This window comes from Rhinolophus hipposideros (assembly GCF_964194185.1).
Source record: "Rhinolophus hipposideros genome assembly, chromosome: 24".
Taxonomy (NCBI): domain Eukaryota; kingdom Metazoa; phylum Chordata; class Mammalia; order Chiroptera; family Rhinolophidae; genus Rhinolophus; species Rhinolophus hipposideros.
In genome coordinates this window covers 38,175,590-38,198,832 of record NC_138070.1, presented here as the reverse complement: position 1 = coordinate 38,198,832, position 23,243 = coordinate 38,175,590, and the positions used below count along the sequence as shown (strand labels likewise).

At 39.8% G+C, this 23,243-nt stretch overlaps 1 pseudogene across 1 annotated transcript; it reads right to left on the bottom strand.

Moving 5' to 3' along the window:
* Positions 1 to 2,083: 2,083 nt before the first annotated feature.
* On the bottom strand, positions 2,084 to 2,925 carry LOC308492340 (small ribosomal subunit protein eS1-like; annotated as a pseudogene). Its single transcript has one exon. The product of its transcript is annotated as a small ribosomal subunit protein eS1-like (transcript).
* Positions 2,926 to 23,243: the final 20,318 nt, after the last annotated feature.

The following is a 23,243-nucleotide window of genomic DNA, read 5'->3' as shown; positions in this document are numbered from 1 at the left end:
GTCAGCTACCATGTTTCCCTGAAAATAAGATCTAACTGGAAAATAAGCCCTAGCATGATTTTTCAGGATGCTTGTAACATAAGCCCTACCCCAAAAATAAACCCCAGTTAAGATCGTCAGACAGATGGATGCATTTAGTACATCCGTTGCAAAACAAGACTGACGTATTGAATTATAAAATAATAATTTTAATATATAATTAAATGTAAATAAATAATATTATTGACATTAATACTTAAAATAAATGATAATATAAATGATAATTAAGTATTTGTAAATACCCAAGTGGGTGCCTTTGGACGAGAGGTAAACGCCTATGTAAACAGATGCACTTGAGACTTATTGCTGAATGAGCAATCGGAGTACAGACAAAAGGCATGAATAACATGCACACTTGATAATGAATGGACATGGTTGTGTCTAATACGAATCTGCGTATTCAATATGTCATGTATTGTAATGGATGTAGTTAATGAACTCATGTGAAATAAAGAAACTTTTTCTGAATTTTGTTGCCTGCAATTTTTCATCACTTTTGTGTGGACCATTATTCTTAACTGTCATCATTTTTGTTGCCACTCCTGTCTTGTAAGTCTTCAATTAACACCTGATTTAATGGTAGATTTAAATAATACTTTGACCCCCAGACAAGATGAGTGCAAAAAGAAAGAGCTATTCCATCAAGTACAAGAAAGGAATCCTGGAGGACTCCTGGGGCAAGAATCTTACAGCTTTCTGCAAAGAGAAGAAGAAGTTGGATCTCCGAATGGTCCAATAATGGCGAGCAGAGTATGATAACCTCAGTCAGCAGGTGGATGAGGGAAATGCTTAGAAGTGCAAGTGTGGATCCAGTCAGCAACCATTATTTCCTGAGATGGAAGACATCATTGGGGAATGGATTGCTGACAGGAGAGCAAAGGCTTTGGTTGTGTGCAGGGCTGATATTCAAGCATTTGCCCTTGCAATGGCATGACGGTTAGAAATATCCCCAAAAGAATTTGAAATATCACAACACTGGCTGGATGGCTTCCTTCAGCGATATGAACTATCTCTAGTAAGAAGATTGACCACACTGTTCAAGCTGGAAGATACTGAAGTTATTAAATGTGCACTTGCATTCAAGTCCTTTGATGATGGCATCAACTTTTCTAAACACCAACTCTCCAGCATGATTGCTATGAATGAAACTGCAGTGTTTATGGGCCAAGGATCTCAAATGACATTTAATCAGAAGGGTTCCTCATCAATCTACATTCCTTCCACTGGTTACAAAAGTGCATGTGTTACCTGTATTTTGACAATTCGTCTCGATGGAAAGAAAGCCCCACCTCTAATCATCACTAAGGGCAAGAAAGATAAGGTTGAATGTGTTTCAGGTATTTATGTTCTTGAAACCGAAAAAGCCTGGTGCACACAAGCAGTTAAGGGAAGTGGGTTGAGTTAATGCTGACACTTGCTTTGCGAGGTGGCCAAAGAGGTCTGCTAGTCTGGGATTCAGCCAGCACTCACCACGCTAAAGAGATGAAGAACTTCTTTGCAGAGAGAAGAATAGATCAAATAATGATTCTTGCAGGAATCTCCAGACTCTTGATATTGCAATAAACAAGCCATTTAAGGAAGATTTGCTCATGGAAATAAATGACTACATTGAAAATAGAATGGAGAGAAATCAGCGTGGAAACTTCATGAAGCCTCGTCTGCGAGGGGTCGTGAGTTGTGTGAAGAATTCATGGGATAAAATCACTGCCAGCTGTGTTGCCAATGCACTACGAGCAGACTACATGGACGAGAAGTGCTCATTTCAGGAGAGCTCTATTGCTGGACATGAGAGATTGGGACCAATGGTTCGACAGGAAATGGAATCGCAAGAAATTTAAGCCAGAATTTGGGGTTTGGAAAGTTATGATGATGTTCCAGAAGAAGACATGACTGTATTTGAATAAATGTAGATTTTTGTACATGACTAAATGAATAAATGTAGATTGTTGTTTATGAGTAAATGTAGATTGTTGTACATGAAAAAATAAGACATCCCCTGAAAATAAGCCCTAATCAGTCTTTTTTTTTTTTTCAGCAACAGGTTTTATTTGTCACTATGAAAAGTCTGATTTTTAAATAGATTCTTGGACTGGGGGCTCATATGCATCAGCTGGTTCAACTTTAGCACCTGTCTCATCCCCAGGAGGTTTTCCAGAGCTGCGGCCTTCACTATGAAGCTCCATGAGTTTTCCCAATTCAAACTTGGGCATCTTTAGCATTTTGACTTTTCTAACAAAGACATCATGGATAGGATAAATAGATTGGCAAGCCTTTTCAATGTCTTTTCCAATGCTGTCGGGAATCAATTTATTGATCACTTCTTTCAAGTCATTTGTCTGCACCGCTCAGGTCATGATTTCCATCATGTTCTTCCGACCTGTTCTGGCGGACCTGTTGATGCTGAGTATAAGAAGTCTTCTGAATCTGATTGTTGCGTTTTTTATTAAAATCAACACAGAACAGACGATGCAAATAACCATCAGTAGTCTTGACATCAACATGAGCTTCATTCATGGTCTGCCATTTTTTGAACATGGAGCACATTTTGTCACGGGTAAAATCTATGCCATGGAAATTAGTCAGGCAGTTTTTGCCCTGAGCATCCTCAGTAATTAACTTGAATTTCCTAAATGCAACTTCGTCATTCTGCAGATCAGCTAGGCTCACCTCAAAAATACGACCCTTGAGTCCATCAGATGCAATTTTGGTTCCTTGAGTTCTTGTGACTAGTGTTTTCCCAATATTTCTTATATTGAACATAGCTGGTGCTTTCACATCATACGAATCTTTCTTAGAAAATAGGTCAATCACTTTTTTCTTGGCTCCTTTCTTTCCGCCTTTTGTAAGGCGCTTATTCTTGCCGACCACTATGGTGCTGCTCAGAGAGCCAAAAAAAAAAAAAAAAAAAAAAAGAAAGGAAGAGAAAAAAGAAAAGCCCTAGTGTGTCTTTTGGAGCAAAAATTAATGTAAGACCTTGTCTTATTTTGGGGGAAATATGGTATATACAATGTCAGAGGGATAGTAGATTGGGGGAAATTATCATTTGTGAGGTGCGTAAATGTCTAACTATTACATTGTTTTGTATACCTGAAACTAATTTTAAAAAGTGAAATAAGAAAGTACTATTAGATGAATGGATAAAGAAGTTGTGGTATATATACACAATGGAATACTATTTGGCAGTAAGAAAAGATGAAATAGGACCATTTGTGACAATATGGTGGATCTTGAGATTATAATGCTAAGCGAAATAAGTCAGACAGGAAAAGTAGAGAACCATATGATTTCACTGGTATGTGGTATATGAAACAAAAACAACAAAAGAACAAGACAAACAAATGAGAAACAAAAACTCATAGACACAGACAATAGTTTAGTGGTTACCAGAGGGTAAGGAGGGTGGGGGGAGGGAGATGAGGGTAAAGGGGATCAAATATATAGTGATGGAAGGAGAACTGCCTCTGGGTGGTGAACACACAATGGGATTTATAGATGATATAATACAGAACTATACACCTGAAATCTATGTAAATTTACTAACAATTGTCACCCCAATAAACTTTAATTTAAAAAAAGAAAGCACTATTGTTTATCAATAAATAAAGTAAAATTAGTTAATGTCAAATAATAAAGACTTTTTTTCTTTTTTTAAAGTGTGAGTTAATGGCAAAGTAAGAAATACTGAAGCTTTCTTTTTTTGTAGCTAATTTGCAAAATCCCTGCATACAGGAATAAGAAAGAGCAGTTATAAGGAAGAGAGAAACATCTCTAAATGGGAGACTTAGTGTCCTCCCTTCCAACCTCCCTCCCTCAAATGTTGCTATAGTAATAGGCAACCTTCCACTCAAGTCCTTTTGCCCCAAGTCCAAGAGAAATAACACCATGATTAATATTGCATTTCCCAAGTTACAGATACATAGAAATAACTCCAAGCTATAGTCTAAATGAGTGACTGTATTTTAGATTTCAGCTGGCATAGGGTAAAATCGGTCTCTATTTGGCTTTAGTCCCCAATCCCTGCAGAGCTGAAGTTGGCAGGCTGAGGTTTTTCTTTAGTGGATGCACCAGTGACATTTCTCTACCCCTACTTCTGTCTCTTGTCTTAAATTTCTTCCCTGAAATCCAGAATGATTCTCCTCTTGTGCTCTGAAGGATAAACCCGTGCGAAGTGACTATGACATCAAGCTCCATTGCAGAGTACAGAAGTGGGATTAGGAATCTACAGGTCTGGTTTTGTATGATTTTAGCACAGCAGGGAACTGGGCTTGTTAATTACTCAGTTAAATGCTAGTTGACCTATAAAATGCAGGAGTAAGTTGCTGTTAAGATCTGCTCCAAATGGAGTTATGGAAAGATGGGGGCACTCAGGCGGGGGCTACCGTTCTCCTGAGGGATGGAGAGATGCATGCAGATATGTGCTACTGATAGGCCTTTCCATGTCACTGAGGGGACTTTTAGGGGATATCTGAAGAAGAAGAGGAAGCTCAATAAATGTACATTGTGGAGAATGAAGTTACTTAACACATTCTAGCCAGTTGAAAGCTAATATTGAAACAAAACACCAAGAGACCAGTCACTAAGAAGGGAAATGCAAAGCAGAAGCAGTGGAAGTCCACGCCTAAGACTTGGAAACTGTCACTGAACGCTCTTACCATTTTTGGGATCAGTGTCTGAGTACTGGGCGATTCTAGTGTATTTCAGTAGGTCTGGTAGGAGGGGAGGCTCAGCACTTAGTTTCTAAAACTTTAACTAGGAAGCAATTGTGAATTACTCATAACAACACATGAACATATTCAATGTATTGTGTCAAACTGTTTTATGTCTGTGTAAGCTTTGGAATATAGATATTCAGAGGACACTGAATGCTAGTGTTAGATTGTACAAAGATGCTTTAACAATATTATTGGATTTTGCTGACTTTATACAGGTCAGCAAGTTCAGTTGAAGAGTTAGAAAAACACAACCTCTCACTTCAATAACATAAATTATGCTAACCAAGAGTGCCTCCCAGATTTGTCATGTAAGTTAGCAGTAAAATATATATCTCAGACAAACTAAGCCATCAAATCAAATCCCTATGTCGCTCACGTCTTTTCTAATTATCACTAAAGTGTTACTTAGCTGGATGAACCATAGCTCAAGAGGGAACATTTAAGTGCAGACAATAACCGTAATAACTTCTCAGAGGCATGAATTAGAGTGGAAATGTATCTCTAGACTCAGTGGTGGCCTGAAGATATTCTAGATTTTCATTGAGGACTATCAGGGGCAAAGAGAATTAAAGCAGTGCCCCAAGGCAAATAAGAGAGATGCAAGGGATGGTGCCAAGGCACAGAGAACTCGAGAACAGCAAATGGTTCTACCAACAATCAAACCAATATCCATTTTCCAGGCCTCAGATGGCCGAAGGAGCACGGATCAGACTGCCTGAGCAAAGAAAACCACAAAAAACATATCTTAGGCATGGAGAAGGGAAAATTAAGTAAGGAACACAGAAAGGAAGAGATTTTTGACTCAGAGAAAGAAGGAGAGGAAGAGGGACAAGAAGAAAAAAGGAAATTGTTGGGGGATGAATGATTTGTGCCTGGGTCTTAATTGATAAAGGTGACTGAGTGATAACAAGTAGAGGTTAATGCCAGTGAAAGATATTTTATTATTTACAGTTCCCAAGAGAAGGGGGCACTGTATACCATTTAAGGCCACATGGAGAATCACCAGATTTGGTCAGGAAGCAGAAGCAGGAGCGACGGGAAAACATAGGCCGCGGCCTATACTGGGGTTTCTGCAGGAGAGAAAAGACAGGACAGGTAAACAGCTTAAGACTGGCCAGTTTGAATAGTTCTGGTGAGCTTTGTGGTACAGAAGCTGTTCTCATCTACGACTGCATTCACCTACCATCACTCTGCTCCAGCCACACAAGCCTCCTTGAGGCTCCTGGAACACAACAAACTGGGCCTTGGTACTTACTGTTCCTTTGCCTGGAATGCCCTCAGATATCCATGTAGATGATTTCTTACTCCCTCAGCTTTCTAATCAAATGTCACCTTATCAGAGAGGCTTTGCTAACCATCATATCTAAAAGAGCAAACCATACCTCTTTCACACACACACACACGCACACACACACACACTTAATTCTTTATCCCTTATATTGCTTCATTTTATTCATCACATATCGCTACTTGGTATATTATGCACTTATTTTTATGTACTCCCCAACCCCACCTAGTAGAATACAAATTTCATGAGAGCAAGATCTTTGACAATCTCAAAACCTATGCAGAATAGGGCATGGCACATGATTGGTGCCCAATATATATCTGTTGAATGAATAAATAATCACAATGAGAACATACATTCCCTTTTATTCTCTATCTTTTTTTCCTGTTTCATGCCCAGAATTCCCAATTAATAAGAGAAAATGGCAACTGAAAGACACACAAACTTGTTCTGCAACAAAATCGCCCTTGCCCAATGTCTCTCCTTCCATTGGTCATCCTCTGGGTAAATGGCAGCACCATTGGAAAACCTGCAGTTACCTATGATTCCTCTCGTCTCCTGTTGCCCCACTGTCAGGGCACAGCAAGCCCTATGACGTCAACCTCCAGAACACATATTGCTGTCCACTTCTCCAGACTAAACCACCACGCTCTATCAATTACTCTCCTAACCTGTCCTTTTCTATTCTTGACCCATTTCCACTTCCTACCCAGTTTGCATAGAATAATCAGAGAAGGCTTTTATTTATTTACCATATTTTGCCATGTAGAATGCACTCTTGTGTATAATGCACACCCATGTATTTGACCCAAACTTTCAGGGGAAAAAATCTTTCATTTCATTTTTTTAATTCAAATTTTTGTTTACATTTAAGTACTTGTTCTTTGTATTATAAAGGAACTTTAGCATTTATTTTTAAATACATTATGGTAGAAGAAATTTTACGTAACAAATAATTACAAAACACAAGAAGAGATACAAGGTACAAGAAATTTTATGTACCTTTTGACAAATTTATGATATTTACACATCATAGAAGGCCAAGAACTCTTCATCATTGCAAGTTCGTTGTAAGTTCAACAAAACCAATTATTGTATTCCAGGGTATTATTTTGCATACAGATATCACCATTGATTTCTAGAGTTACACTTTTAACTCATAAGCACAAATAAAAGAATTAAAAACATTTATATAGATATGGAATTAGTACCACCCATGTATAATGCACATCCTTATTTTTCCCTCACAAATTCGGGCAAAAAAGTTCTTATTATACATGGCAAAATATGTAGTTAGTTTTAATTTTAAAATTACCATTGACATTGAATATTATTTTACATTAATTTCAAATGTACAGCATAGTGGTTAGACATTTGTATTATTTAAAAAGTGATCCCCATGACTAGTCTACCCTAGTACCCACCTCGCGCAATACATAGTTATTATCATATAATTGACTGAATTCCCTGTCTTTATTTTACATCCCCATGACTGTTCTGTAAGTACCAACTTAATCCCTTCACCTTTTTTGCCCTGCCCCCCAACACCCTTCCCACCTATCACCCTGATAAATCTGGTAGCAATCTGACACCATATATAGTTATTACTATACTACTAACTATATTCCTTATGCTATACCGTTACATCCCCAGGACTTTTTTGTAACAACCAATGTGTATTTCTAAATCCCTTCCCCGTTTTCACCTGCCCCCACCCCTCCCATCTGTCAACCATCAAAATGTTCTTTGTATCTATGAGTTTGTTTCTGTTATTTGTTTGTTTTGTTCTTTATATTCCACAAATAACAGAAATCACATTGCATCTATCTTTCTCTGTCTGACATGCTCCACTCAGCACAATACTCTCCAGGTCCATCCATGCCGCTGCAGATGGCAAGAACCCATTTCCTTCAATGGCTGATCCATATTCTTTCGTATATATGCACCACCTCCTCTTTATCCACTCATCCATCATGGACACCCAGGCCGCCTCCACATCGTGGCCACTGTAAACAGTGCTGCAGTGACATAGGAATGCACACGCCTGCTCCAAGTAGTGCTGTGGGGTTCTTTGACTAAATATCCAGAAGTGGGATTACTGGGTCTTTCTTTTTCTCTTGTGATAGCCTTTGTATTAAAGCCTATTTTGTCTGGTATAAGTATTGCTACCCAGTTTTTTTGTTTGTTTCCAATTTCATAAAATATCTTTTTAAATCCCTTTACTTTCAGTCTATATCTCTTTTGATCTGAAGTGAGTCTATTGTAGGCAGCATATGTAAGGGTTTTCTTTTCTTTAATTGAATGTATTAGGGTCACAATGGTTAGTAAAATTACATAGGTTTCAAGTGTACAATTCTATAATACATTATCTATACATCACATTGTGTGTTCACCACCCAAAGTCAGTTCTCCTTCCATGACCCCCTCTACCCTCTTTTACCATCCCCCTTTCACCCTTACCCTCTGGTCAGTATTAAACTGTTGTTTCTGTCAATGAGTTTTGTTTCTTTATTTGTTTGTTTGGTTCCTTTGTTGCTTTCAGTTTTGTCTCCCACATATAAGTGAAGTCGTAAAGTTCTCGACTTTTTCTGACTTATTTCACTTAGCATAATAATATCAAGATCCATTCATGTTGTCGCAAATGGAAGTATTTCATCTTTTTCTATGGCAGAGTAGTATTCCGTTGTGTCAAAACCACATTGAGATATTTACCTCACCCTTGTTAGAATGGCTATCATCAACAACACAAATAATAACAAGTATTAGAGAGGCTGTTCCACTGTTGGTGGAAATGTAGGTTGGTACAGCCACTATGGAAGGCAGTGTGGATGTTCCTGAAAAAATTAAGAATAGAATTATCATATGACCCAGCAATCTGTCTCTTGGCTATATACCCTCCAAAATCTGAGAACATTTATCTGTAAAGATAAATGTGCTTCAACATTCATTGCAGCATTATTTATAGTGGCCAAGACATGAAAACAACTAAAGTCTCCTTCAATAGATTATTGGATAAAGAAGATGTGGTATATATACACAAGGGTTTCATTTTCTTATCCATTCAGCCACTCTATCTTTTCACTGGAGCATTTAATTCATTTACATTGAAAGTAATTGTTCATAGATATGTAGTTATTGCCATTTTATTATTCATATTTTGGATTTTTTTTTTCTTAAAGAAGTCCCTCTAAGATTCCTTATAATACTGGTTTGGTGGTGATGAATTCCTGGGTAGAGTAATCTTGGTTGTAAGTCTTTGTTTTTCATCACTTTGAATACTTCATGCAAATCCTTTTTGGTCTGCAAAGTTTCTGCTGAGAAATCAGCTGACAGTCTTATGGGAGCTCCCTTATAGGTAGCTCACTGCTTTTCTCTTGCTGCTGTTAGGATTCTTTCTTTGTCTTTTACCTTTGGCGTTTTAATTATAACGTGTCTTGGGTGGGCCTCTTTGGGTTCATCTTGTTTGGGACTCTCTGTGCTTCCTGGGCTTGTATGTCTATTTTCTTTGCCAGATTAGGGAAGTTTTCCATTATTATTTCTTCAAATAGGTTCTCAATCCCTTACTGCTTCTTTTCTTATTCTGGTACTCCTATGATATGAATGTTGGTATGCTTATTGTTGTCCCAGATGTTTTTTAAACTATCCACAGCTTTTTTTTTTTTTTTAATTCTTTTTTCTTTCTGCTGTTCCAATTGGGTGTTTTCTGATGCCTTGTTGTCTAAATTGTTGATTTGATCCTCTGCTTTGTCTAGTCTACTGTTTATTCCCTCTAATTTATTCTTCATTTCAGTTACTGTATTCTTTATTTTTGACTCGTTATTTTTTATGTTTTTCTATCTCCATTTTTATGTTTCCTTTCCCTTTGTTGGAGTTCCCCCTGAGATCATTGAGCATCCTTTTAACAAGTGTTTCAAATTCTGTATCTGGTAGATTACTTGTCTCCATTTTGTTCAGTTCTTTTTCTGGAGATTTTTTTTTTTTTTTTATTTGGGACATGTTTCTTTATCTCCCCATATTGGCTGGCTCCCTGTGTTTGTTTCTATGTATTAGGTAGGGCTGCTATGTCTTCCTATCTTAGTGAAGTGGCTTTATGCAGTAGGTGTCCTGTGGAACTCAGTGTCTCATTCTTCCGGGGCACCTGAGCTGTGTACTCCAGTTGTGTCCCTGTGTGTATTGTGTATGTCCTCCTATTGTAGTTGAGGCTTGGTTGCTGTTTGCATATCACTGGGAGAGATTGACCCTCAAGTTGATTGGGTGTGAGGACTGGCCATGACTACAGTGGAGGAGCTGTTGTGCATTGGGTCACCTATGGAGCAGGATTTACTTTACCAAGTTTCTAATGCCTGCCCATTGCCCTGGGTATGTAATCGTTGGAGGTGACTGGGTGATGCTCTGTCATGGTCTGAAGCTGGCCACCGGGTATACCAGCCCCATGGTCTTCTGGGACAGGCCCCAGCACAGGTCAAGTTCAGCCACAGCCTATGCCCTGCCTGGGGCCACCTGGCATGAATCAGAAAGCAATCTACAGATGGCCACCACCCACACTGGACTTAGAGTTGCCTCAAGAGGCCAAGCCAAAAAATAAGGCTGGCTACCACTAGTGCCAGTTTGGGGACTGCTCAGTAAGAGGTGTGGGAAATGCAGAGGCCAGATGCTGCTTGTTTGGGTTTTGTTAACCTTTGAGAGATTTTAGGAAAGTCTGAAGCATGAGCCAAGATAGGGTATCTTGATGGAAAAGCCACTGGAAGGGGCTTGGGTGGGCCTAAAAGTTGGATGGGGCAGCATTTCAGGAAATTACCAGGGTGGGGCAGGGAAATGGTGTTATCCAGTTTTATGGAGACTCAGATATGACAGCTACCTGCGTATGCACTGGGAGTGCGAAGGACTCAACAAAGAAACAAATTCTGCCAGTACTTCTTTCTGGGAGAAAGCTGCCACTCCAGCCCTCACCTTGAAGACAGATAATTCAGTTGTTCCCCATATGTCTCTGGCACCTTTCAAGCTTCTGTTCCAGTGCTGAAGCTCAGAGCAAGTCAGCCCGTCAGTGAGTGAGTGTAAGTGTGGGCCTTTTAAGAGAACACCTGGAACTGCAGCCACCCTGTCTCATCAGCCACACTCTCTGCTGGTTTCCACGGCCAGAGTTATGGGCACTTCTCTCCCTGGCATTAGAGCTCCGGGCTGAGGAGCCTGGGGTGGGGCAAGGACCTCTTGCTCATCTGGGGCAGTGGGACCTCCACAGCTGAGATATCCCTTCCAATTTGTAAAGGTCTCACGCAGGTGTGGGATGAGCCTAATCCACCAGTCTTGAGGTGGTGTCTTCTGTATGTCCTTAGTTGTAGACTTCAGTTCAGCTGGACTTCATGGGATTCTCAATGATGGTTGTTCTGTAATCTAGTTATACTTTTGATGTGGTTATGAGAGATGGCAAACACAGTGTTTACCTACTGTTTTATCTTGACTGCAAATCCAGTGAAGTCTTTTGAAACAATCTAAAACAGGGGTGTCCAAACTGCAGCCCACGGGCCAACCACGGCCTGCAATCCATTTTTAATTGGCCCGCAGCAAATTCCAAAAATATATTTAGTTTACTTAAATAAACCAGGTGAGGCAATACGTACTTCACCTCGAGTGAGTGGCCTGCCTGTTTGTGTATTTTACCGCATATGGCCCTTGGTAAAAAATGTTGAAAAACGTTTGCACACCCCTGATCTAAAATCATATAGCTAAAAGTCCTTCAATTTCTATCCATATTTCCTGTAATGAGCCCCGGAATTCTGTGTGATCCAGCCCTCCTCACCTTTTAAACTTAGTCTCTGTAACTCTAACTTTCTCTCTTTGCTCCAACCCTACTAGCTTTTGTACAACTTTTTCAGGAACCCAAGTTCATTCTGACCTGAAACTTTTCTACTTGTTTCTTCTTGCTCCTCTTTGTGTGATTGGTTCCTAAAGACCATCTCAGTCCAAATGTTCCTTCTTAGAGATGCTTTCCAAAGACCAGTTTGTCTAAAGTAGCTCTCATATTACTGACTCACTCTACACTGTTCCTTCAAGTACTTCACAATTAGTAATTATTTTATTTAGTAGCCCATGGGGCAAGTCTCTCAGTTGCACCCTGAGGATACATCTCTGGGTAATGGTGACATCTTATAAAGTATATTAAGAGAACTTGCACCCTTTTCTCTCCTAGAGCCCTTTCTCAGTGCTACATCATACCTGGCAAAGTGAAAGCATTCAATTTCATTGTTATTTGCCCCAATATTATTTACAATTTGAGTCTCATCTTTAATTTGGCATAAAAGGGTTTGTCTTCTGGGAAAGAATTTCAAATGTCAACAACAAATGAGAAAGATATTTCATAGACTCAGTAGCTTCTACAATCATATCACTAAAAACAAATACTTTTTACACAACCTGCGAGCATCCTTAAGTGCTTTTGAACATATACCTTACTTAATTTTTACACAACCCTCAAGAATTTATTATAAGCTTTTTTATGTAAGAAAATACATCTTTCTGAAATTGATCCTTTTCCCCACACTGTCAGTAAATAGCAGAGCTGGAATTTCACCTCAGCTCTGGCAATTTGCAGAGCTCAGAATTTTTCACTGCATCAGTAAATAAGTTGCATAAGTAAATAAGTTCTGAGAATGACAAGGGAGGGACGGGATGGCTAGACAGACACAAAAGAGAGGATCCCTGCCCAACAATTGTCACCTATTTGGGAAAGTAGGAGGTACACTTGCATTGCAAGACTCATGAAACTTTAAATCCACATATGAACAAAAGAAGGTGAGTTTAATTGGAGCTATATCCACAATTATTATTTATGTGATGAAAAATTTGTAATTAGATCTGGAAGTGATTACTCAAGAAAGACTTTCTGGAGAAAATAATTTCATATTAGATTTTGAAAGTTTACTGATACAAGGAAGAGAGGGATTCTGAGAATAAGAAAATTAGAATTTCATTTAGCTCAACTGTATATGCAAATGTATTTGGATGTGAGAAACTGTATAAAGAAATCACCATTTATTTCTTGAAAAAGTCTATTATGTTCTGTTATGGCTGAAACTCCAGGGATCTTGCAAAAGTTATTTTTAAAAATTTATCATTAAGTTGAAACTATCTAGTACATGACTTACAAAAGGCAGCATTCAGAAAATCCCTTCACCGAAAAATAAGGGGCACCATGGAGTTATCACAAACGAATTATGAATAATACAGTACTGGCCTCTTTTTAATTGTCTTTTTTGCTTTACCCTAGTGGAAAGAAAAAGCAGATTGGGGAACTGAGAGTATGAAAGAATAAATGTGGCTGTTGTTCATGACCAATCTGTGCCGAGACACTTTCTTTTTCTGTCTCACAGGTGTGTCTCTAGTTACCATCTGGGACAGTAGCTGGGGAGGCGGTGCAGCAGTGTCCCCTTCATTTTAAAATCTAGATTGTAATCACTAGGTAGATTATCATCATCAATCAATAGTCCACCATGAAGACAGAGTTCTGAGAGTGACTGGGCAGAGAAGATGATGTGTGAACTGTCCTCAATGCCATCAAACCCACAGTGCTTCTTTTCCCAAACTAAATACACACCGAACTCCATAGTTGTTAAACTAGCTTTTAATTGGAAAGTTTAGAAAAATCTTCAAGCCAAGTGGAGTTAGGGGCTACAGTGGATAGCTGTTCTCCAAGTCTTTCTTCTGAGAAATGCCCTTTCCTCACACTATGTGATTATTGTGGGCACATGTCTCCAGCTAAACAATCCAAATATCCCATCCTATTGGATATAGAAAGATGGGCATATGATCTCACCAAGGTATTCTTCAGGAACTGATATAGACTGAATGAAATGCTAAGATGAGGTCCTCTCTTTTCTCTTTACCTTTCAGGATGATATAAGCTAGAGACAGCTGGCGATCATCTTCACTGTCACATGGAGAAAAATCTGCCTGGAGCCAACAGAACTAGCTGCCTGTACATCCAAGAGTTGGTGAAAAACATAGCACTTATGTTGTAATTGGAACCCTTGGATCCAGCTGGGCCTGAAGTCAGGTCACCTCTTGGATTCTTGATTATAGAAATGTAGTATTGTGATTTATAATAAGATATACAGTCATGCATATATGACATTAAGTCAATGACGGACTGCACATATGACAATGGTCCCGCAAGATTAAAATGGAGCTGAAAATTTTCTATCAAGTAGTGATGTCATAGCCATGGTAAAATCCTAATGCAGGGGCAGACTGGTGGCTCAGTTGGTTAGAGCATGAGCTCTGGGCAACGGGGCTGCCAGTTTCATTCCCACATGGGCCAGCGAGCTGTGCCCTCTGCAACTAGAATGAAGTCAATGAGCTGTCACTCAGCTCCCGGGTGGCCAGATGGCTCAATTGGTTGTTGAGCGGGCTCTCAACCACAAGGTTGCGGGTTCAACTCATCCAAGGGATGGTGGGCTGTGCCCACTGCAACTAACAAAGGCAAATGGACCTGGAGCTGAGCTGTGCCCTCCACAACTAAAATTGAAAGGACAACAACTTGACTTGGAAGTACACACGGTTCCCCAGTAAATTCCTGTTGTCCTTCCCCAATAAAATCTTAAAAAAAAAAAAAAAGTCCTAACGCAATGCGTTACTCATGTGTGCATGCTGATACCGGTGTAAACAGCCCCACTACACTGCCAATTGAATAAAAGTACAGTACATGCAATTATGTACAGTACATACTACTTGATAATGACAATAAATGACTATGTTACTGATTTAGGTACTTACTGTACTATATTTTTATCATTATTTTAGAGTGTACTTTTTCTACTTATTAAGACATTTGCTGTCAAACAGTATGCCATGTTATGATGAAGCAGCCTCATACATCTTGTCTTTACCCCATCTCTTGATCGCATCATTTTCTCTTGTGCTTGATTTAATCTCGCGTTGTTTTGTAAAGTAACATTCTGTATAGCCTTGTGCTCAAGGAGCAATAAGCTATACCGTACAGCCTAGGTGTATATATAGCAGGCTAGGTTTTTGTAAGTCCACTCTGATGTTTACATGACAAAGTCATGTAAGGATGTAGTTCTCAGGATATATCCTCATCATTAGGTGGCATATGACTGTATTTGGTCTTCATATCCATTTATGGCACAGAGCTCCTAAAATTCTTGGAATGTCCTAAATAATAAGAGATAAAAGTATAGTTTTTAATTGATAACAAGCTCTGTTCAACCATGACTAAGTTTATATTAATGAGGCGAGTTTTGAAAGCCCCTAACGATGGGGGTTAGTTACCAGGGGAACCAATCACATAATTAGATGGTTGGAACTTTTAGTCCCAAACCCCTGACTTCCAAGGCGGGGTTGGAGATTAAATTAATCACCAATAGCTAATGATTTAATCAATCATGCTTATGTAATGACGCCTCCTTCAAAAACAAAAAAAATGGGGTTTGGAGAACTTCTTTGCTGGGGAACAAGAATTCATCAATGTGCAAGAGGGTGGTGCATTCCAAACATCATGGGGACAGAAGTTCCTATGCTCAGGACCCTCCCAAACCTCACCTGATGTATCTCTTCACCTGGGTCTTCATTTGTTTCTTTGAATGTCCTTTGTAATAAACTGGTAATCTAGCAAGTAAACTGTTTTTTCTGAGTTCTAAGAGGTGCTCTAACAAATTCAATGAACCCGGGGAGGTGGTCTGATTTATAGCCAGTTGATCAGAAGCACAGGTAACAACCTGAAGTTGTGATTAGCATCTGAAGGGATGGGGGGAGCAGTCTTGTGAGACTGAGCCTTTTACCTGTGGGATCTGATGTTATCTCCGGTAGAGAGTTGAATTGAATTGTAGGACACTCAGCTAGTGTTGCAGAATTACTTGGTGTGGGGAAAAGTGCTCTGCCCCCTACATTTAGTCACCAGAAATGTGGTAGAGGAGGAAATGTGGTGAGTAGAGGAGGAAAAGAGAAAGCTTTCCCTTTACAAGAAGCCAGTAAATTCCCTTTGACATTTAAGCTCGTTTCCTATCACAGGACACCAGAGAGTGGGTGGCTTATAAACAACACTCATTATTTCTCACATTTCTGGAGACTGGGAAGTCCAAGATCTAGGCGCCTGCAAATTCAGTGTATGGTGAGGGCCTGCTTGCTGGTTCCTGGATGGACAACTTTTTGCTGTGTGGCAAAAGGGGCAAGAGAGCTCCCTGGGACCTCTTTTATAAGGACACTAACCTCATCTTCTCCCTCATGACATAATCATCTCCCAAAGGCCCCAACTCCAAATGCCGTCACAGTGGGGATTATAGTTTAACGTATAAATTGAAGGGAGGGGAGAGGAGAGGGACACACACATTCAGTCTATAGCATCTACAAAGAGTTGGACGTTATTTCTTAGGTTTTCAGAGGGTGTGCCTCATGGACATTCCCTTGATCTTGTTTCTCTCGTCTCTCTCATTTTTATTAGCCTTATCTCTTTAACCCATTTCTTCTGCTTTCCCATCCCATCCCGTTTTCTGTTGGAATCCACCACCTTCCCTGAAGAAGTAGTCAAATTTCAGCCCACCTAAGCTTTTTCCTTTATACAGTAAATTTCACATCCTCAGTCTTCACGGGCTATCAGTGGCTTTACTCCTACACTCAGTACTGCTGCCCCTCAACAAGGAGGGAAAGGTTCTGGAATTAGGGTTTGCTGGATCCCCCAAAAAAGGAGGTACTTCAGCATCAGACCCGAGCATAAGTGGAGCAGAGGAGCAATATACCACGCTGAACTACAGGTGCCTTCCTCTGGGAGTATCTGTAACCAGGCACAGGTTTGAATTTAAGAATTAATTCAGTGTGAATACCACATCTGTTTAAAGTAAGACATTTATATTCCTCTGTTATCATCAATTTGACACTTGGAGAGCAATAATCTTGGTCTCATTTTATTAAGAAAGCATTTATCCCTTTACTATCCTGAATTATGATTCAATTTAATGGACAAAAATCCCAAAATAAACAGAGAATAAATAGCTCTGGGCCGAGACCACTTCTTCCTAACCACATATTCTGTTGCTGGGGTATGGTAAAGGTGAGGGGCTAGGCTGGGAAGAAAAGTTTCATTTGCTCTACCACTGTGGTAAAAAGATATCTAAAATCTCATTCAGAAAGGTAAGGAATAAAATATTCAAGAAAACTTACTTAAAATTGCTTTTGACACTAAGCTGACCCTATGCTTAAAAATCAGAACTTAAAACAACCACGCATGTGCTCAGGAAGGTTTTTCACTGCAAGAAAAATTTCAGGATGAAATTAGAAGAATTTTTTCTATGTAAGCCTAGAGGGAAATCCAAAAGTAGTTTGAGATTGAGAATAAATAAAAGGCATAGAGAAAGGAATCAAATTATATCTAGGTCTTTGGTCTTTGTCTCCATTTCTGGCACAGATCTGTTAAAATCCTTGTCCCTTTAGGCCTAGAAAAGGTAAGACTATCATTATCATTACTAATGCTAATAATAATAACTGTAGTCATATTTTATGTACATTATCTCATTTAACCTTCATAACAACCATAAAAAGTTGTTACGATTACTACAACTATTTTAGGGATGAAGAAAACAAGACCTAGAGAGGTTAAGTAACTTTCCAAAGGCCACACAGCTGATAGATGGTAGATTTGAATCTCTATCTAACTTAAAGCTTATGCTCTGAATTATTGTACTCTAGCCTATTAATATTCAGTTGCTCTTAATATTTTACTGTTTTAATAAAGTTTTAGTTTTATATTATCACATAATTGAATCTAAAAAAAGCAAGCTAATACCAATACATATTTAACAAGATTATTACCCAGTACTACCATCCATCTGAAGGCAGCTTATTCAAATTGGAGGCATAATACACAAGATAAAATTAAGAGCTTTTGAAAGTTCTCTTTGCAACAATCTAAACTAATAAAGTTAGACGATAAAATCATTGGCAGTATATAAACTTGCTGTCAGTTTGACAGATGTTAAATGAATATCAGCTTGATTAAAAATCAGAAGTATTCTGAGGTGGTATATACAATCGGATATTTTAAGGCAAGTTTAATAAAGCTACATTTACAAAGTGTGAAAAATTTGCAAGAAATAGTGCAGTATTCCAGGCTAATTACAGGGGGAATTTCTTACCTCCCCCAGGCCTGAAGGGATAAGAAGAGGTGGCTGGAACCCAGGGAGGGGAGCTGTATGGAAGAGAGTGGGGCCTTTAGTATCAAGACGTGGCTAATCCACAGCTACCTGGAAGGTAGAAAACTGGGGAATAACTCCCCTGACTTCCTTTGTTTGCCACACCATGATCTCCTGCCAGTGCCTTCAACTGGTCAAAGATAACTAACGTCTGGAGGGTTGAGGATTCTGTCAATGTGGTCTATACGGCCAGCCTCCGGGAGCATAGAGCAAAATGAGAAGAGATGGTGACTATCTTATAAGCAGATGGAAGATAGCCATGAAATTGATAATGGCCCAAATCACTGCATGTGCTTTGATGAAACTGAATTTCTGGGCCTGCCAAATTACGAACGGGCTCCTGGATTTGGGGAATCCCCGGCTGTGGATCCCTGTAGCAGCCTAAGTAATTCGTCAGTCTCAGCACCGTCATCCTCTCAATCTCTTTCTTCACCATTTAAACTCAGAAAGGCCTCTGACCCAAATTGGACCAGCCCACAGCTTTGGTCACTGTCCGTAATCAGCAGGCACAATGAAGTTTAGAGTGCTGAAAGTCCCTCTGAGCTCAAATGCCAGCACAGCAATCTCACCTTGATCCCACCTCTGGGGTGGCCCTGTTTGTTGTTATAGCCAAAAGCTTCCTCAGGAAATTTCACAACCCTGTGTGCTCAACAGATATCTGCCCTGAGGTTAGCTTGGAAATCTTACAAACTTAAGCAACAGCCAGAAAACCTGGCTCCTGTTTCTGGACTTGTGCAAAACATGTGGTTTTTGCATCGGCAACGAGACGAGATGCTGGAGCTGGTGTATTTATTCAGGCTGACAGATGAAAGTGTCAACACGTTGGCCTAGTTAAGTTTCCTCTCTTTATTCTTCATTAGAGGCAGGTATTGCACACAATTGGCTTGTCCTTCTTCCCTTTACTTGTATCTCATCTTCCATGCCTGACGGTGACCAGGATGTCCCGCCATAAAGCTTTGCTCAGCTTGTCCTCCTGGATAATACTCTATGCAATGGTTCTTTCTCACTGCTCTGGTGTCTATAAAATTGTAGTTGTCCTGTGTCTCATTTATCACACTGGTTGAGGAAAATGGGAACAGAGTAAAAGAAAAAACTGACCAACTGACTGTTGCTTATTTAGTGATGTAGTTCTCAAAGTGTGCCCTGCCCCTTACTAGCTTTTGGATCATTGCTTTAAAACCTCCCACTCACCAGTTCAATGGTCTGAGTCATCTTGGGTTACAACGCTGAGGACTGAGGTCAGGCTTTTGAGCAAGGGGGACCCACATTCTCGGTTCTCACAGCACTGTTTCTGAAAGCAAGGATTTCCCCACAATAGTGTCACATGCATTAAAGAGAAGGAAGAGGAGAGGGTGGAGAAATGAGTTCCTCATAGGTGCTGAATATATTTGACATGGTTTTAGTTTATTTAGACAAAGTGACCAAGGAGAGAAGACTGTTGTAAAACTTCAGCATAACACTGCTATGGTTTCCTGCTCCCAGTTCCTCTGTCTAGTAGATTAGTTCCTTGTGTTTTCCTTGGCTCGACCCTAGCTTCATGTTATAACATACTCTATGATCTACTGTGCTTACACCTTAGTGAGGATGAACCCATTTCCCACTCTCTTTAATGATCATTTGCTTCTTGAGTCATTATGCTCCCTTAGCAGTACCCCTTTAGATAGCTCTAGAGTATACTGCTATAGCAAACTGAGAAAACCCAGACGCATAGCAGATGCTCCAGTATATTTAAAATTCTCATGCAGCAATCTCTGCATCCTTCTGCTTCCACTGAAATTATTAGCATAAAAATCAGCCTCAAGCTCATCTATTAATGATATAACAGGAGCAGCGGGGGACTCAGATTAAATACAAAGAACAGTGTCATGGCTGGAAACATTAGAGACTCTGGAACACGTTACTGAGGAAAGCTGTAGACTCTTCTTCCCAGATAACCTAAAATAAATGGAAAGAAGATGATCTCTTTGGGCTGGTTGGGGTATCTGGACAGGGCAAAATGATTTGGGCAATTGCTTTACAGGACAGGGTAGAGCACAATGATATAGAGACAGACTTTGGAGTCAAGCAGACCTGGAAATGAGACCCAGTTCTATCACTTACTAGCTGTGAAATCTTGGGCACACTATTTAACCTCTCTACACAGTTATAATGAAGATTAAACAAGATTAATGGATACAGTGTTTGCATAGAATATGATACCAGAGAAAGTGCTCTATAAATATCAGCTTCTGCATTTAGCCTTGAGTTTTATTCATCCTTTTCTATCAACCCACCCCCTACACACTCCAGTGCAGACCCATTCTCATGCAGCTGCTGAGCTAAATCCCTTCACAAAGAGCCTCAAAGCTGTAAATCTCCAACTCCACACTAGTTGGACACTCTCAGCTGGCGGTTATCAGTCAGCTGAGAGTGTAGTGATGTAGTTCCCACAGGAAAGTGTCGCCCAGGTCGTATTTTTTCATTGAGTTCGCCTCATGTAGAACCTGATAAAGATGCTACTGCTGACAGCTTGACTGTTTCTCTTCCCTCTTCAAGTCTGGAATCACATGTTTAAAGAGCTAGAATCTTTGAAGTGGAGGGAACCTTGGCATCATTTAGCCCGGGGCATATGCTATGCTACAAATCAATTAGGCTGGACATAGAACTCACAAGTGGAAAGCAGTGTTTACAGGAAATTTTACTGGTGCTGAAAGTGTACTTCTGCATAGACTCTTCAAGGAGGGGCAGAAGTCGATGAGGAGCGTGAGGATGTTTCACAAAGGAAGTGTACAAACAACTCACACCGTGAGGTACAGGAACACAAAGTGGCTAAGGGTTTGGGTGTCAGAAGAGAAGTAGAGATAAGGTTAGCTAGGGGAAGAATTTCAGAAAAGGAAAGAAAAACTTCTTAAATGCTTTAAAGTTTTTGGTAGCATAAATGTCCTTATCTATTTCTACTTCTTATCTAATTTTCTTACCTATTATCTAACATAAATTTTCTTATCTATCTTCATTTTCTCAGATGAAGGCAGCTTATTGCCTTTTCTGAAATATATGGTTAGTTCAGTATCATGTATAGCAAGATCTTATAATCCAAGCTTTGTTTTTTTAATGACCTAAACTGAACCCTCCACAATGTATCTGACAAGCATTTAGTCTAGCTTGAATATTTCCAATGCCAAGGAGCATAATATTGGGAGAGGCAACTCATTTCATCCTTTTATTTATTTAAATTCATTTTTAATTGAGGTATAATTGCATACAGTAAAATGCACAGATCTTAAGTGGACAGTTTGATGAGTTTTCAAAAACATATCTGTGTATCCAATGGCTTAATCAAAATCTAGAAAATTGCCATCACACAGAAAATTTCCCCATGCTCCTTTTCAGTTAAATACCCTCTCTCCACCCTACCACAGACAACCACACTTCTGATTTCTATTCCCATGGATTAATTTTGCCTGTTGCTACACTTCACATAACTGGAGTCATTCAGTGTATACTTTTTTGGGTCTTGCTTTTTCACATAACATAACATTTTTGAGATTAGTCTATGTTGCTGTATGTATTAATAGTTTATTCCTTTTTAATATCCCATTCTATGAATATACCTTAATTTTTGTATCCATTCTCCTTTTGATAAACATCTGCATTGTTTCCAAAATCTGAATATTAGAAATAAAGTCACAATGAACATTTTTATACAACATTTTTGTAGGCATATGGTTTAATTTTTTTTTAGAATTCTGGGATCACAAGATAGGTAAATATTTATAAGGAAATGATAGCTTTCCAAATTGACTATACCATTTTATACTTTCACTGGCAATATTTAAGAGATCCAGTTGCTCTACAGCCTTTCCAACATTGGTTGTTGACATAAGGTAACAAGGCCTTGAGGTTAATCATAAAAATCCTTTTGGCCTGACAAACAGAGCTGGTCTGATAGATAAGAGTGGGTTACTTTGCTAATTCCGTCAGGATGGGCAAGCAGAACAAACCTGGTGGACGAATTTCATTAGAAGGTGCCAGTTCCCTTCTTCAAACAAGTTCCCTTCTTCACACACCTCCCCTTCCCCAGACAGGCAAGGGAAGGTATAAAAGTGAGAGCCTCAGTCATGGGGCACCCCCACTTGGGACCCCTTCCATCTCGAGAGCTCTCACTCTTTGCTTTCAATAAACTCTCCTGTTTTTAAAGCTCTGTGCCTCTCCTGGGTCCGTGTTTCCATTCTTCGGCCTCACGAGACACGATCCCGGCCCACACCCAGACACTGCCGGCAGATACAATATCATCTACATCATTTGGGGACTCGCAGGAAAAATATTCCTCCATCATTTGGGGGTTTGTCCGCGATTGAAGGAGAGGTAAATATTATCTGTGCTTTTCTACTTGCCCACCTCATGGGCCTTCATAATTTTGGTCTCTTTGTCCTGTCACACAAATAGTGGGCCTCAGTCGGACACTTAAATGCGAATAGCGCTGGCTGCCACTCTTAAGTCTCGGAGGTAAGGCTTTGTGGAAGGGCTGAGATCAATCCCCTCCAGCGTTGAGGGGTGGGGAATGTTGTCCCCAGTGTGACCTCTTGTGAGAAGGAGGCTCCCTCCCCCTCCCTATTACTTTCTCCTATTCCTCCTTTCCACGAGGAGACTGAGTACTGGTGCGTGGCCAGGAATGTGGGCCTTTGCGGAAAACTGAGGGAATTCTGGCCCTGGCCACTCTGCAGTGAATCACCAAAGGTCCCTTTAGTCCCTTCCCAGCCCAACTGCCCGTAAGGGTGCCAGCAAGATGACTCCTTTGTCTTTGCTGTTCTTTCATTCTGTCGCTGTCTCTCCTGAACTTTTGAGATGCTGGCCTGAGGTCTCTTCCCAGTGAGACCTCCATAACACTCCCTGCAGACACCAAGGCCTCTTAAGGTAAGAAGATGAACCTCTGCCTCTATAGGACTTCTCTTGTCTCTCAGGATAAGATTTACTGGCATTTAAAGTTCCCTCTCAAATCATCCCCTCTGTTCTTTCATGATCTCACTG